Source organism: Camellia sinensis, chromosome 1 (assembly GCF_055761805.1).
Source record: "Camellia sinensis isolate YWXY chromosome 1, ASM5576180v1, whole genome shotgun sequence".
In the NCBI taxonomy this organism is placed as follows: Eukaryota; Viridiplantae; Streptophyta; class Magnoliopsida; order Ericales; family Theaceae; genus Camellia; species Camellia sinensis.
The window spans coordinates 102,348,733-102,366,788 of record NC_138961.1 but is presented as its reverse complement, the minus strand read 5'-3'; the positions used below and the strand labels follow the sequence as shown (position 1 = coordinate 102,366,788).

At 35.0% G+C, this 18,056-nt stretch overlaps 1 pseudogene; it reads left to right on the top strand.

Annotated features, from left to right (window-relative positions):
- The first annotated feature begins 4,662 nt into the window (after positions 1–4,662).
- LOC145812554 (protein FAR1-RELATED SEQUENCE 5 pseudogene) lies at positions 4,663–5,778 on the top strand (annotated as a pseudogene).
- The last annotated feature ends 12,278 nt before the right edge of the window (positions 5,779–18,056 follow it).

Here is an 18,056-nt window from a genome sequence, read left to right as displayed (position 1 = left end):
TTTTTTTGTACTTGTTCTTAATGCATTAAAGTGCTATTATGAGAGATAATAATCATATGTGTTGGGAATTTTCAAGAAATTTATATGTGTTGGATTTCAAAAAAAAAAAAATTTATGCTTGTTCTTAATGTATTAAAGTGCTATTACGAGGGTAACATTTGGGAGTTCGGAGAAGTTAATAAATGCTAATATTTTTTTTTAAATCAAAAAATCAAGAAATTTAGATTGAGAGATTAGAGCTCCCACAAAGTTTAGGGTTAAAAACCCATTTTTGCTTAATATATAGTACTAGCATAGCACCCGTACTATGCATGGATTGTATTTACAATTATCTATATATGTGAATTGTGATTTTTAAATTTTTTTTTAAAATTTCTTCTCTTTTTTTTTTCCTTTTTTATATTATATTAAATTTTAATATTTTGATAATAATCATATGTGTTAGACTTTTCAATGAATTAAATGTCTTTTTTTTATTATATTATATTAAAGTTTAATATTTTGATAATAATCATATGTGTTGAACTTTTCAAGAATTTTTTTTTATGTTTGTTCTTAATGCATTAAAGTGTTATGATGATGGATAATAATCATATGTGTTAGGACTTTTCAAAGAATTCATATGTGTTGGATTTCAAATAATTTTTTTTATGCTTGTTCTTAATACATTAAAGTGTTATTATGATGGTAAGACATGAGAGTTGGGAAAAGTTAATAAATACTAAGATTTTTTTTTTAAATAAAAAAATCATGAAATTTAAATTAGGAGATTGGAGCTCTCACAAGGCTTGAGTTAAAAACCCTATTTTGCTTAATATATAGTACTAGCATATCACACGTGCTATGCGCGGATTGTGTTTACAATTATCTATATATGTAAATTGTGATTTTTAAATGTTTTTTATTTTATTTCTTAAATGTCTTCCTTTTTTTCCTTTTTTATATTATATTAAAGTTTAATATTTTGATAATAATCATATGTATTGAACTTTTCAAGGAATTAAATGTCTTTTTTTTATTATTATATTATATTAAAGTTTAATATTTTGATAATGATCATATGTGTTGAACTTTTTAAGAAATCTTTTTTATGCTTGGTCTTAATGCATTAAAGTATTATTATGGGGGATGATAATCATATGTGTTGGAAATTTTTAAGGAATTAATATGTGTTGGATTTTAAAGAATTGTTTTTATGCTTGTTCTTAATGCATTAAAGTGTTATTATGATGGTAAGACTTGGGAGTTGGGAGAAGTTAATAAATACTAAGATTTTTTATAAAAAAAAATCAAAAAATAAAGAAATTTAGATTGGGAGATTGGAGCTCCCACAAGGCTTGGGGTTAAAAACCCCCTTTTGCTTAATATGTAGTATAGATAGCCTATCACCCGTGCTATGCACGGGATAATTATAAATATTTATATTTATTTTAGATTTTTTTAGTATATAAATTATGTTGTTTAAGATTTTTTATAATAATAATTTAACAATCTTATTACTAGCCATAATGTATTGGAGAAATTAAAAAGGGTACTGCAGTAACTATGCACGGGTTGTATCTATAATTATCTGTATGAGGGGATTTTAAATGCTAATTAGATAATTTTGACCAAATCAATAAATTCAGGCATATGGAAAGACATGTGGATTGAAAAAATGTAATAAATGCTGATCATGGGATATATATGTGAATTGTGATTTTTAAATGTCTTTTTTTTTAAATGTCTTCTTTTTCTTTTTTCTTTTTTTATATTATATTAAAGTTCAATATAATAATCATATGTGTTGAACTTTTCAATGAATCAAATGTCTTGTTTTTTTATATTATATTAAAGTTTAATATTTTGATAATAATCATATGTGTTATACTTTTTAAGGAATTTTTTTTATACCTGTTCTTAATGCATTAAACTGTTATTATGAGGGATAATAATCATATGTGTTGGGAATTTTCAAGGAATTCATATGTGTTGGACTTTTCAAGGAATTTTTTTTATACTTATTCTTAATGCATTAAAGTGTTATTATAAGGGTAAGGCTTGGGGGGTTGTAAGAAATTAATAAATGCTAAGGTTTTTTTTTTTTAAATCAAAAAATCAAGAAATTTAGATTGGGATATTGAAACTCCCACAAAACTTGTGGGTTAGAGATAGATATAAATAAATAGATAGATATAGATATAGATATAGATATTTATATTTGTTTTAAATTTTTTTAATATACATATTATTTGTTTTGGAAAAGGTACTGCTGTAATTATGAGAGAAGTCAAAAAGTCTTATGGGTTGAGAGAAGTTAATAAATGCTGAGGTTAATTTTTTTTTAAAAAAAAACAAAAAAATAGAAAATTAGGATTGGCATATTGGAGCTTCCACAAGCCTTGGGGTTTAGAAACCCCCTTAATATAGTGTAGCTACTAGCCTATCACCCGTGCTATGCATGGGATAATTATAGATATTTATATTTGTTTTAATTTTTTTTTAATATATAAATTATGTTTTTTAAGATTTTTTATAAAATAATTTAACAATCTTATCACTAACCATAGTGTACAGGAAAAATTAAAAAGGCTATTGCAGTAACTATGCACGGGATGTATCTATAATTATTTGTATGAGGAAATTTTAAATGCTAATTAGAGATTTTGACCAAATTAATAAATACAGGCACATGGATTGGAAAAAGTTAATAAATGCTGATCAGGGAATTTTGACCACATCAATAAATGCTGAAGTTTTTTTTAAAAATAAAATTTAGAAAATTAAGATTGAGAGATTGGAGCTCGCTTGGGATTTAGAAACCCCATTTTCCTTAATATATTTACAATTGTCAATATATGTAAATTGTGATCTTTAAATGTCTTCTTTTTTTTCTTTTTTATATTATATTAAAGTTTAATATTTTGATAATAATCATATGTGTTGGACTTTTCAAGAATTTTTTTTTATGCTTGTTCTTAATGCATTAAAGTGTTATTATGAGGAATAATAATCATATGTGTTGGGACTTTTTAAAAAATTCATATGTGTTGGATTTCAAAGAATTTTTTTTTTATGCTTGTTCTTAATGCATTAAAGTGTAATTATGAGGGTAAGACTTGGGGGTTGGGAGAAGTTAATAAATGCTAAGTTTCTTTTTTTAAATAAAAAAATCAGGAAATTTAGATTGGAAGATTGGAGCTCCCACAAGACTTGGGCTTAAAAACCCCCGTTTTGCTTAATATATAGTATAGATATGTGAATTGCGAGTTTTAAATGTTTTTTTTTTTTTAAATGCCTTCTTCTTTTCCATTTTTATATTATATTAAAATTTAATATTTTGAAAATAATCATATGTGTTGGACTTTTCAAGGAATTAAATGTCTTCTTTTTTTATTATATTATATTAAAGTTTAATATTTTGATAATAATCATATGTGTCGAGCTTTTCAAGGAATTTTTTTATGCTTGTTCTTAATGCATTAAAGTGTTATTATGAGGGATAATAATCATATGTGTTGGGACCTTTCAAGGAATTCATATGTGTTGGATTTCAGGACACGGGGCCCCTGCCGTGTAATGTCTCTGCCGTGCTTGCTGTGTGCCTCAAAACGGCACCGTTTTGCCTACTTTTTTTTTTTTTTTAATTTATATGTAAGGGTTTTGTTCTTTAGTAGGATACCCATACGACGCTACTATCGTTTCTAACACTCAAAGGAAAAGACTCTGCTGTGTTGGAGTAGAAAAATTAGTTTTATTTTTTTTATTTTGTTTTTTATTCATTTTTGTCTTCTTTCAAACAGATTGGATAGTATTCTCTGTCTTTGCTTCACCATCCTTCTGCCGGATTTACAGACCATTATTGTTCAACAAACTGGTATGTATATCTATATCTATATCTATATCTATATATATTATATGTATATATGTTTTATATTTTATTTTGTATAGTGTGTTAGTGGATTCAACAAGTATAATGGTTTGATTTGTTTTCTGTAAATAGATTGAGAAACACAATTGTATATTATAAGAAAATTTCTTTGTTATGTAATTTGTTTTGTACATGTTATGTATTTTTGTATAAATATTATATAATTTTTTAAGGAGTTACGATAATTTGTAATTCATAATTTTTTTAATAGCAATGTTATGCATTTTTGTGGAAATATTATACATTTTTATAACAATGTTATGTATTTTTGTAATAATATTATGCATTTTATGGTCTTAAAAAAGTTTCAACAAAAAAATCTATACCATACTACATAATGCAAATTTAATTTTTTAATCATAAATTGTCATAACTCAATAAAAAATGACATAACATTTGTGACAAAAATACGAAACATATATCAAAAATTTATATAATAAAAGGGCATATGATTCACATCTTTAAGTGTGTCTGCCAAAAGATTCCCTATATTATATAATATACTAATTCTAATATAATTTTACAATTGTATATTATAATCTACTTAGACAAAATAAATTTCCAATATTACTATACAAATTACACATCTTTTTTTCCTCTCCCCTATCCTTTTAATTAATTTACATTATTAATTGATTTATTAGATTTCATTGAATTGTTTAATTACTTAGCATTTAAAATTAATTAATAACTTTTTTGCTCAGATTCTTGTTTTGTTTAATTTTTTTTTCTTCATATTTGTTAGTGTTGAAATGGAGGATGGTATAATGGATGATGGTGGACTTGAGGGATGCATCGAAGAAATGAGAGAGTTGGCCAAGGATAAATCACCATATCTTGGTATGGAGTTTCCATCGGAAGAAGCTGCATATGAGTTTTATAATGAATACGGAAGAATTGTGGGGTTTAGTATTAGAAGAGATTATTGTAACAAAAGCAAGAAAGATGGTGTTATGACTAGTAGAAAGTTTGTTTGTTGTAAGGAGGGAGAGAGGGAAAAAGATAAACGGTATACGATGATAAAAAATTCTCGAAGTGAGACAAGAACAAATTGTAATGCATTTATGCATATATCTTTTAAGCGGGACTTGTCGAAGTGGATTGTGTCAAAGTTTGATAGCAACCACAACCACCCTTTGCATCTTCCTCAATGTACTCATTTGATGCCATCTCAGAGAAAGGTATGTGATGCTCAGGGTATAAATATTGATATAGCTGATCAGACTGGAATATCTCTTAAGGCTTTACATGATCTTATTAGTGCTACAGCAGGAGGGAAGGAATTTGTAAGGTTCACACGGGAGGATCAGAAAACCTACTTACGTGGCAAAAGACAGCAAAACTTGCAGTATGGTGAAGCAGGGAGTTTGTTAAGATATTTCCAGCAGCAAGTAGCAGAAAATCCATATTTTTACTATGCCATTCAGTTGGATGTAGATGAGATGATTACTAATATTTTTTGGGCTGATCATCAGATGATAACAGATTATGGGCTTTTCGGTGATGCGGTGTCATTCGACACAACTTTTAGAACAAATAAGGAGTACCGCCCACTTGCTTTATTTTCTGGCTTTAACCACTTTAGAATGACAGCGATTTTTGGTGCAGCATTATTGTATGATGAAACTACAGAGTCATTTGAATGGTTATTTGAAAATTTTTTGGATGCAATGTCAGGAAAAAAGCCTATTAGTTTTTTTACAGACCAAGATCAAGCAATGGCTAAGGCAATTTCACAAATCATGCCTGAGGTTTTTCATGGGTTGTGCACTTTTCACCTAATGCAAAATGCTTTAAAGCATTTAAGTTACTTGTTCAAGAGTGGTTCAAAATTTAGTAGCGATTTAAAGGCTTGCATTTATGACTAGAGAATGAGCATGAATTAATTGAAGCTTGGAATTCTTTGATTGATAAATACAACTTGCAAGAGAATGAGTGGATGAAAAGAACTTGGAGAAAAAGAGAGCAATGGGCGCATGTGTATATGAAGTGGGTATTTACTGGAGGAATGCGAAGCACACAACTTAGTGAAAGTCTAAATGGAACATTAAGGAGATATTTGAAAGGTGATCATAACATTGTTCAATTCTTTACTCATTTCAATCGGATTGTTGTAGATAAGCGGTATGAGGAAATTTCTGCAATATATGATTCTAGAAAAAAGTTGCCAAGAATGAAATTAAAAAAGTCTCCCATTTTAATCCAGGTTGCGAGTTTGTACACCCCTCCTATCTTTGATTTATTTCATTATGAGTTGGATACATCCCTTTGTTGTCAAGTGAAGCAATTCCATGAGTTAGAAGGAGAAGTTAAGTGCGTGATTGGCTTGTATGGTAATGATGAAGAGTATATTGTGGAGGGTAGGGTGGAAGTTACTGGGCTAAGAGGAGAAAAAAGCTGTCGAGAAATACATTGTACTTGTAAGAAATTTGAGAACTTCGGAATTTTGTGTAGTCATGCAATCAAAGCACTTGATAGAATGAATGTTATGGAAATTCCCGAAAGGTATATATTAGGCCGATGGAGATTGGATGCAAAAGATTGTGAAATTGAAGAGAAAAATGTTGTAGTAGATGAGGATGATCCGAAATTGTTGATATTAGCACGTTATAGAGATCTTTGTCCAATAATGGTGAAACTAGCAACTCAAGCATCTATGCACAAACCTTCCTATCAATTGGTTGATGAAGGGATTAAGGAATTGTGTGTAAAAGTAAACAATATGATGAAGGGAGTTGGAAATTTTGGTACCAAAGAATTAGATGCGGATGACCCCAACTTTGCACAAGTTAAGGGCATAAAGAAGAAAAATGTTGGACACAAAGGGAGGGTAAGATTGAAACCTTGGCATGAGATGATGAATAAGAAGACAAAAGTTATTTCACAACCAACCCGCCTTAGTAAGGTATTACTTACGTACTTTTGAAATTTCAAATGATATGCATTTATTTTTATAAATTGTGTAAAGTATTGATAACTTTTTGAACTTCTTTAGACTATTGGTCAATCAAGCAACACTACAAATGTTCAAAATTCAGCTTCAAGCCAACCACAGGTTAGCTATTGTTTTATGTTATTTATTTATTATTATTATTATTTTTTATATAAATTGTGTAATGTATTGATATATTTTACAACTTATTTAGACTATTGGTCAATCAAGCAATATCACAAATGTTCAAAATTCATCTTTAAGCCAACCACAGGTTAGCTCTTGTTTTATGTTATTTGTTTATTTTTTAGATTACGTTGTATTAGTGTATTTACTTTTCATGATGTTTAATGGAATATAGGATGTTGGGAGTCTCTATTGGCCACAATTGATAAATTATGGGTATAATCTTCTCACATGTGATACTAATTCATACTCACCAAGGTATCCACAATCACAACCTCTGCCTTTTGAAGCATCACATAGTCCACAAAGTTCTCAAGTAAGTAATATATATATATATATATGTTTTTAATGTAATTTAGTCCATAAAATTTATTCTAATGAATTTTCTTTTCTTTTTTTTTCTTTTTTTTTATTTTTTATAGGGAATATAACTTCATCTAGCGGGGCACAATCCAATGGAGACCGAATTTAGAAATGAGAGTTCTTTTGATTTTTCTATTTATTCCCAACCGCCTCCACAAAATTGACATGGAGATCCACTTTGTAGTTTTTGTTTTGAGAATTGAAATTGAAGATTTTTAGAATTTTGTTTGAATGATTTAGAGTGGTTGAAAAAGATTTTTGGATATTTGGCTGGAGATTTTGAAGTTTGTATGCCTCAGAATTATTATTATTTTTATACAGATGTTGGATGTGAATTGACTATAAGTTTTTCGGATGTTTGACAGGAGATTTTGAAGTTCGAATGTCTTAAATTTTATTATGATTATTATTATTATTTTTTTATGCAGATGTTGGATGTGAATTGAATATATTTTGGCCTTAAGTTGTTTTTTTTTTTTTTTTTTTTGTGGATACAACTTTTTTTTTTTTTTTTAAGTTACAATTTTTTTTGCTTATGGTTTGATAAATTGATTTGTTTAATTACAATTTTTTTCCCTTTCAATTTTACTTTTGATGCATTTAAGCCAGTTTTGAAAAAATCAAAGCACGTATTATTTGTTTGATTTTAATTTTAAAATTAATCTTTTTAAAAAAATATAATCTAGTATGATAGATTAATTGTTTTATTATAATAAAACAAGAATTAATGAGACTCTTACATATATGAAATAAATAAATAGACTAACTTTTCTACTCTAACACAACAGACACTTTTGCTTGGAGTGTAAAAAACAAATAAATAAAACTAACTTTTCTACTCTTGCTTGGAGTGTATAGAAACGGCGGCAGAAACCATTACATATAAATTAAAAAAAAAAAAAGTAGGCAAAACGGTGCCGTTTTGAGGCACACAGCAGGCACTGCAGGGACATTACACAGCAGGGGCCCCGCGTCCTGGATTTTAAAGAATTTTTTTTATGCTTGTTCTTAATGCATTAAAGTGTTATTATGAGGGTAAGACTTGAAAGTTAGGAGAAGTTAATAAATGCTAAGGTTTTTTTTTTTTTTAAATCAAAAAATCAAAAAATTTAGGTTAGTAGATTGGAGCTTCCACAAAGCTTGGAGTTAAAAACCCCATTTTGCTTAATATATAGTACTAGCCTATCACCCGTGCTATGCACGGAATAATTATAGATATTTGTATTTGTTTTAGATTTTTTTTTAATATATAAATTATGTTTTTTAAGATTTTTTATAAAAAATAATTTAGCAATCTTATCACTAACCATAGTGTATGGAAAAAGTTGAAAAGGGTACTGCAATAACTATATACGGATTGTGAGAGTTTATATTTATCTAACTAACTACAATCACATTAAAAAAAGAATCATTCAACTAATTACAATCACATTTTTATTTTTGTGAGAGTTTATATTTATCTAACTTTAATCATATTAAAAAATTAAAAATAAAATTAAAAAAGTAAATAAAAAGATTAAATAACATTAAAAATTAGTTAATCACATTTTTTTAACTATTAAACTAACTACAATCACATTAAAAAAAAAGAATCATTCAACTAATTATAATCACATTTTTCTTTTTGTGAGAGTTTATATTTATCCAACTTTAATCATATTAAAAAATTAAAAATAAAATTAAAATAGTAAATAAAAAGATTAAATAACATTAATATTAAACTAATTACAATCACATTAAAAAAAGAATCATTCAACTAATTACAATCACATTTTTATTTTCGCAAGAGTTTATATTTATCTAACTTTAATCATATTAAAAAATTAAAAAATTAAAAATAAAATTAAAATAGTAAATAAAAAGATTAAATAAAATTAAAAATTAGTTAATCACATTTTTTTAACTATTTAACTAACTACAATCACATTAAAAAAAGAATCATTCAACTAATTACAATCACATTTTTATTTTTGTGAGAGTTTTATTTATCTAACTTTAATCATATTAAAAAATTAAAAATAAAATTAAAATAGTAAATAAAAAGATTAAATAACATTAAAAATTAGTTAATCACATTTTTTTAACTATTAAACTAACTACAATCACATTAAAAAAAAGAATCATTCAACTAATTATAATCATATTTTTAAAATAAAATTAAAACAGTAAATAAAAAGATTAAATAACATTAAAAATTAGTTAATCACATTTTTTTAACTATTAAACTAACTACAATCACATTAAAAAAAAGAATCATTCAACTAATTACAATCACATTTTTATTTTTGTGAGAGTTTTATTTATCTAACTGTAATCATATTAAAAAATTGAAAAATTAAAAAAAAAATTAAAATATTAAATAAAAAGATTAAATAACATTAAAAATTAGTTAATCACATTTTTTTAACTATTAAACTAACTAAAATTGTAAGAACCCACATTTTTCATCTCGATCATGTTCATGAGCATTTGTATGATTATGACTTGTTTAGCTTACATGTGTGTGTTTGCGATTGTTTCGTTGAGTTAATGTGATCCATGTCTTGATTTGGTACCTTTGTGATTTGTCTAAGTGTTGTGTGCTTGTCTGAGTTATGTTTAGCCGACGTTATTCCGATGCCGAGGTCATCCTTAGTCTGGCATTAGTGTCTTGGAACCCCTTGTTGACCTCCGTCCTTGCCTTGAACACATTAGCCGAGATGTTACCCTGCACCCCAGTGAACTCGTCCTGGAGTGGTATGACCTAGACCGGGGTGTGGCGCATCTAGGCCAAGATGTGGCACAGCTTAGTCAAGTGTTGTCCTTCCTAGCCGAGGTCATTGTCACCTTAGTTGCCGAAGTCTTTTGTTAGCCGATGTCACCCCCTTGCCGGAGTGCCATTCCGTATAGCGTGTTAGATACGCCTTGTTGTTAGCCGATGTCATGGTCTGTCAGAAAGCCCATACCGCTTTGCTTGTTGAACACCCTTCCACCATGCTTTGTCGGGTCTGTCAGCCACCTTTTCAGGAAGAACCCAACCAGTCGCCGCCACGTGTCTCAGCAGAGGGTTAACCCCAGAACCGGGTATAGGAAACTATCATTTAGCATCATAACCTTGTCTTGTAGAGAGAGAAACTCTAGGAGGAAGAAGGAGTTTTAGAGTGAGGAGGTAGATCTTGAAGCTCGATTCCTAGAGATCCAACCGTTAGATCCGCGTTCTAAGGTTAGATTCTTGATTCGCTCATGATGTTCTTTATGTTTATGTTATTGCATTGCATGATTGAAAATGATTCGTAAGCCATGCATCGTTTTGAAGCTCGATTCTGGAAAGAGAAAATGGCATTCATGTGTTCTTCAAGAAAGTCTTGTTTTGATCCGAAGGCTCATGCCTAGATCCATGTTTTGTGTTTGTTCTTGCATGATTTTCAACTACGGGTACCCAGGTCCATGTTTTCAAACTCATAGCACGAAAATCCCAGATTTGTGATGGCAGATTATGATCAAACATTCGTATTTTTCATGTTTTCACACTCATGTTCTTCATGTTTATCAACAGAGGGAAACCCAGAGTTTCCCGACCTCTTTCCTTGCAAGTGGCCCTCGGGAACACACCTCGGCAAGGAGGTGTGGAACCTCGGCCCAGACCTGGTTGGTGCCCAGCATGTTTTCCGGAAACATTGTGTACATGAGAGACTTGTTTGAAAGCGCATTCAATAGGCTTTGCCATGTGTTGTAGGACTTGGGCTTGTCTCGACCCCGACGTGTGAAGAAACGATGTGAGTGGTATTTTTAATAAAGCTATGTTACACTTGCTTTCATAAATCTCGTCTTGCCTTGTTTTGAAAAGTACTTGATCTAGCATGAATGTCTATCCCTATTTTGTATATCAAATGCTATCTTGTTTTGATGACTTGTCTTGACAGTCCTTAGTGCTAGAGGACTCTAAACTTTTGCAGCACAGCTTGTCTTGACAGTCCTTAGTGCTAGAGGACTCTAAACTTTTGCAGCACAGCTTGTCTTGACAGTCCTTAGTGCTAGAGGACTCTAAACTTTCGCAGCACAGCTTGTCTTGAAATTCTTGTCTTGATATGTCATCACCCCTTGAAATAAGTAGGTGTTATTAACATCCAAGGAACTTGAAAGCCGGCAAATGAACTTGATTTCCCTCTTGATCGTGAAGTATGCTATGTATTGTTTTGAAAGAAATCTTGGATATCAATCATGCAAAACCTTTATTTCTGATATCATTCACTGAGTATCCAAGCTCACCCTCTCTATATATATATGTAGGTGATGAACAAGAAGGCATTGAGGCCTAGACGTGATTGCTGATGTGTTTTGAATGCTTTGCCGACATGTTTTGGATTTTTCGTTTTGCATCGTCTTGAAGATTATGCTTCTCGGCTTATGTTTTCTCTTGTTTGTTTTGGCATATGTCGGCTTGAGAAGCCTTTTGGTCAGGATGTATTTTGTATCTCATTTTGTTGTATCTAAAATTGTAAGACTTGTAAAGAGGTTGATGTATGACATTCCATTGGACTTATGCACGGCTCTCATGGACAACTCGGTTTATATGTAAATTTTGCTTCCGCTCTTGTAAGCCCCATATTTCATACTCTAATTGTGTGTGATTTTTGTAAGACGGCCTTCGGTAACCTCGGGTTACTGGCCCTCACGGCACCAAACTACTAGGGGCGGTTTGGGGGCGTGACAGATTGGTATCAGAGCACAAGATCCTTGTAGTACGTTAATCACACACCTTGAGTTCTAGAGAGCCTAGGATTTCCCTTAGAGGAAAGTTAAGATTGCATCATATTGCTTGCTACTTGACTATGTGTGCATCGTTTTGGCTTAGACGCTCGTTACTTGCATATGTGTTAATCTGTTTAGTTGTTTTAAAGTCTTGTCTTGCATCCCCCCCCCTAGCATCATGAGGAGAGGTAGACCCCCGGTTGGCCAAGATCGATCGGAAGACAGGTTGGAAAGATTGGAAAGGTTAGTCGAAGGCTTGGTTCGTGAGCAGAGGCAATCTAGGCCGCAGGATACTGGTACCACTTCTATGCATGCCGAACAGACGAATGGCCGATATGCAGCTCCACCCCCTCCGGTGCCGCAAGTGCCTCCGCAGCAAGCTTTGTATGGGAACGACACGATAACTCTAATCAGAGAGTTCAAGAAGATGAAGCCGCCGAGATTTCAGGGAGGCATCGAACCAATGAAAGCCGAGGCATGGGTTTTAGAGATGGAGAAGTTGTTTGAAGTTTTCCCCAGTACAGACGCTCAGAAGGTATCTCTGGCAGCATTCACGTTAGACGACGATGCTCGTAGATGGTGGATGATGGTCCGAGAAAGCAATCCGGGTTTGACTTGGGCAAAATTTTTGGAGTTGTTCTACAACAAGCATTTCCCCCTCAGCGTCCGAGACCGAAAGACCACGGAGTTTCAGAATCTGGTCCAAGGGAACAAGACGGTCGCAGAATACGATCGTGCCTTTACTGAACTAGCGAGATATGCGCCTCATATGGTTGATGACGAGTATCGAAAGGCGAGGAAGTTCGAAAGTGGGTTGCGTGGGCCAATACAAGATCGGGTCAATATGCTCAATATGCCGACGTACGCCGGAGTACTGGACAAGGCCATCCTGGCTGAAGCTAATTTAAACCGATACCAGAGTTCAAGTGAGGGTCAGAAGAAGAGACAGAATTATGATAGTCGCCGAGTTCCGTTCAATGCCAAGAAGAGAATGAGCTCAGACAGTTCCAGCAACTCAAATCAGGAAGGTAACGCCAAGCCGATGTGCGCGAGTTGTGGAAAGCAACATTTCGGGGTTTGTCGTTGGGCAACGGGAGCTTGTTATGAGTGTGGCGAGATAGGCCATCGCGTGAAGGACTGCCCGAAAGCAAGGACCGATGATGGGAAGAGGAATGGAAGCACCTCGGGCCCTGCACAGAAGAATAACATCGGGGGAATACAGGCGAGGCAGGGCAGAGTTTTTGCATTAGTACCAGGAGACGCCCAGAATGCCGAGGCAGTAGTGTCAGGTACCCTCTCAATTTGTTCTCAAGATGCATACGTACTGATTGATTCGGGTTCTACGCATTCATTTGTGTCCACTATATTCGCCGAGAAGTTGGATAGAGAATTAGAACCCCTTGATTATGTATTATCTGTGTCTACCCCATCTGGGAGAAATATGATTGTTACATCCATTTATAGGGCGTGTATTGCTATGATTGAGAGTGTAGAATTGTTAGTTGATTTGATGCCATTAGACATGACTCACTTCGATGTTATATTGGGAATGGACTGGTTAGCGGCGAATCATGCATCCATTAATTGTGTTACTAAGAACGTCACATTGAAGACCCCAAGTCAAGCCGAGGTCATTTTCCAGGGTAAAGGAGTTGTACCCCCACCTTACTTAATCTCATCCATGAAGGCCTACAAGTTGATCCAAAAAGGATGTAAGGGTTACTTATGCAGTATACTAAGTGATCTGAATGGAAATGTTGAGTTAGCCGACATACCCGTTGTTGAGGAATTCTCCGACGTCTTTCCGACTGAGTTGCCTGGCCACCTTGTCGATAGAGAAATAGAGTTTACTGTGGACGTCTTGCCAGGAACACAACCTATCTCCAAAACACCCTACAGAATGGCTCCAGCTGAACTTAGAGAACTGAAATCGCAACTACAGGAATTGTTGGATAAGGGATTCGTCAGGCCGAGCACTTCACCATGGGGAGCACCCGTTTTATTTGTTAAGAAAAAGGACGGCACCCTTCGTCTTTGTATTGACTACAGAGAACTTAATAAGGTGACCATTAAGAACAAATACCCATTGCCAAGAATCGATGATTTGCTTGATCAGCTACGAGGAGCACGAGTCTTTTCCAAGATTGACCTTAGGTCGGGCTACCACCAGTTGAAGGTTAAAGCCGAGGATATCGAGAAGACTGCTTTTCGGACAAGATATGGCCACTACGAATTTTTGGTGATGCCTTTCGGAGTAACCAATGCCCCAGCAGCATTCATGGACTTGATGAACAGAGTCTTTAAGCCGTACCTGGATGAGTTTGTCATTATTTTTATCGACGACATATTGATCTATTCCGGGAGTGCGAGCGAGCACGAGAATCATCTGAGACTTGCCCTGCAGACCTTGAGAAATAAGAAGTTGTACGCCAAGTTAAGTAAATGCGAATTTTGGCTTTTCAGCATTTCGTTTCTAGGACATGTGATTAATGAAGACGGTATATCAGTTGACCCCAGTAAGATTGAAGCCGTTGTGAATTGGCCGACGCCGACCAACGTGTCCGAGGTTCGTAGTTTCCTGGGTTTGGCAGGTTATTACAGAAAGTTTGTGAAGGATTTCTCGAGGATTGCAGTGCCATTGACACAACTAACGAAGAAGGGAGCAGCTTATGAATGGACCGACGAAAGAGAATCAGCTTTCCAGGAGCTGAAGACGAGGTTAGTTACAGCACCAGTTCTGGTACTACCATCAGCTAATGAAGAATTTCAGATTTGCAGCGATGCTTCACACAAAGGTTTGGGTTGCGTTTTAATGCAAAAAGGTAAAGTCATAGCGTACGCGTCTCGTCAGTTGAAGCCCAATGAAAAGAATTATCCTACCCACGACCTGGAGTTAGCTGCCGTGGTTTTTGCTCTGAAGATCTGGCGTCATTACTTGTATGGAACATCCTGTCAAGTTTTCACCGACCACAAGAGTCTGAAGTACTTATTCACTCAGAAAGAGTTAAATATGAGGCAGAGAAGATGGCTCGAGCTGTTGAAGGACTATGACATGCAGATCCAGTATCACCCAGGTAAGGCAAATTCCGTAGCCGACGCATTAAGCAGGAAACTAGTCGGAAGTTTGGCGTGTCTGGCAACGATCTCAGCGAAACCGACCATCGTTGTGGAAGTGAAGAACAGGCAGATGGAAGATAAGTTCCTAAAAAGGGTAATTGATGAATTCGTCTCCAAGCCGAGGCCAGGATACACAGTGGAAAACCAGGTGCTTAAGTTTGAAGGAAGATTGTGTGTAGCCGACGTACCAGAGTTAAAAAGGAAGATTTTGCAAGAGGCCCATAGCTCCAAGTTTGCCATTCATCCAGGGAGCACCAAGATGTATCAGGACGTAAAGCGGACCTTTTGGTGGCCAAACATGAAAAGAGAGATAGCTGAGTTTGTATTTCAGTGTTTGAGTTGTCAGCAAGTAAAGGCAGAACACCAGAGACCGGCAGGACTTCTCCAACCCTTGTCAATTCCTGAGTGGAAATGGGAGCACATCTCCATGGATTTCGTAGTAGGTTTGCCGAGGACGCAAAGAGGCATGGATTCCATTTGGGTTGTAGTCGACAGGTTTACCAAGTCAGCTCACTTCTTGCCTATCAAGACTACATTCAATGCCGACCGACTTGCCGAATTGTATATGAATGAGATCGTTAGGCTTCATGGAGTGCCGATGTCCATTGTGTCAGACCGAGACCCGAAGTTCGTTTCTAGATTTTGGCAGAGTCTACAAGGAGCCTTGGGAACAGAGTTGAGATTTAGCACAGCCTTTCACCCCCAGACCGACGGACAGACAGAAAGAATGATTCAGACGCTCGAAGACATGCTCAGATTGTGCGTGCTGGATTTTCAGGGAAGCTGGGAATCGCATTTGCCATTAGTGGAGTTCGCGTACAACAACAGTTATCAAGCCAGCATAGGCATGGCGCCGTATGAAGCTTTGTATGGAAGGGAGTGCAGATCGCCGATATGTTGGACTGAAGTAGGAGACAAAGCTCTAATTGGCCCCGAATTGGTTCGGATGACAACAGAAAAGATCAAACTCATTCAGCAGAGGATTAAGACTGCACAGAGTCGACAGAAGTGTTATGCCGACCAAAGAAGGAGAGAGTTAGAATTTGAAATTGGGGATCATGTATTTTTGAAGGTCTCGCCGATGACAGGAGTTACGAGATTTGGGAAGAAGGGCAAACTTGCACCCCGATACGTTGGGCCATTTGAAATTCTCGAGAGGATTAACACCGTTGCTTACAGGCTTGCTTTACCACCGGATTTGAGTCGAGTCCACAGTGTGTTCCATGTTTCGATGCTGAGAAAATATATCCGAGACCCACTGCATGTAATAGATTACTCCGGGGTTGTAGTTAATGAAGACTTGGGCTACGAAGAGAAACCGATGAGGATTATTGACAGACAAGTGAGACAGTTGAGAAACAAGTCGATATCGATGGTAAAGATCGAATGGGAGAAGCATTATGGCAGGGAAGCCACGTGGGAAAAGGAAGAGGAAATGAAAATCTGTTACCCGGAGTTATTCGTAGGTCAAGGTAACTTAAGTTTGGGGACCAAACTTCCTTAAGGAGGGTAGACTGTAAGAACCCACATTTTTCATCTCGATCATGTTCATGAGCATTTGTATGATTATGACTTGTTTAGCTTACATGTGTGTGTTTGCGATTGTTTCGTTGAGTTAATGTGATCCATGTCTTGATTTGGTACCTTTGTGATTTGTCTAAGTGTTGTGTGCTTGTCTGAGTTATGTTTAGCCGACGTTATTCCGATGCCGAGGTCATCCTTAGTCTGGCATTAGTGTCTTGGAACCCCTTGTTGACCTCCGTCCTTGCCTTGAACACATTAGCCGAGATGTTACCCTGCACCCCAGTGAACTCGTCCTGGAGTGGTATGACCTAGACCGGGGTGTGGCGCATCTAGGCCAAGATGTGGCACAGCTTAGTCAAGTGTTGTCCTTCCTAGCCGAGGTCATTGTCACCTTAGTTGCCGAAGTCTTTTGTTAGCCGATGTCACCCCCTTGCCGGAGTGCCATTCCGTATAGCGTGTTAGATACGCCTTGTTGTTAGCCGATGTCATGGTCTGTCAGAAAGCCCATACCGCTTTGCTTGTTGAACACCCTTCCACCATGCTTTGTCGGGTCTGTCAGCCACCTTTTCAGGAAGAACCCAACCAGTCGCCGCCACGTGTCTCAGCAGAGGGTTAACCCCAGAACCGGGTATAGGAAACTATCATTTAGCATCAAAACCTTGTCTTGTAGAGAGAGAAACTCTAGGAGGAAGAAGGAGTTTTAGAGTGAGGAGGTAGATCTTGAAGCTCGATTCCTAGAGATCCAACCGTTAGATCTGCGTTCTAAGGTTAGATTCTTGATTCGCTCATGATGTTCTTTATGTTTATGTTATTGCATTGCATGATTGAAAATGATTCGTAAGCCATGCATCGTTTTGAAGCTCGATTCTGGAAAGAGAAAATGGCATTCATGTGTTCTTCAAGAAAGTCTTGTTTTGATCCGAAGGCTCATGCCTAGATCCATGTTTTGTGTTTGTTCTTGCATGATTTTCAACTACGGGTACCCAGGTCCATGTTTTCAAACTCATAGCACGAAAATCCCAGATTTGTGATGGCAGATTATGATCAAACATTCGTATTTTTCATGTTTTCACACTCATGTTCTTCATGTTTATCAACAGAGGGAAACCCAGAGTTTCCCGACCTCTTTCCTTGCAAGTGGCCCTCGGGAACACACCTCGGCAAGGAGGTGTGGAACCTCGGCCCAGACCTGGTTGGTGCCCAGCATGTTTTCCGGAAACATTGTGTACATGAGAGACTTGTTTGAAAGCGCATTCAATAGGCTTTGCCATGTGTTGTAGGACTTGGGCTTGT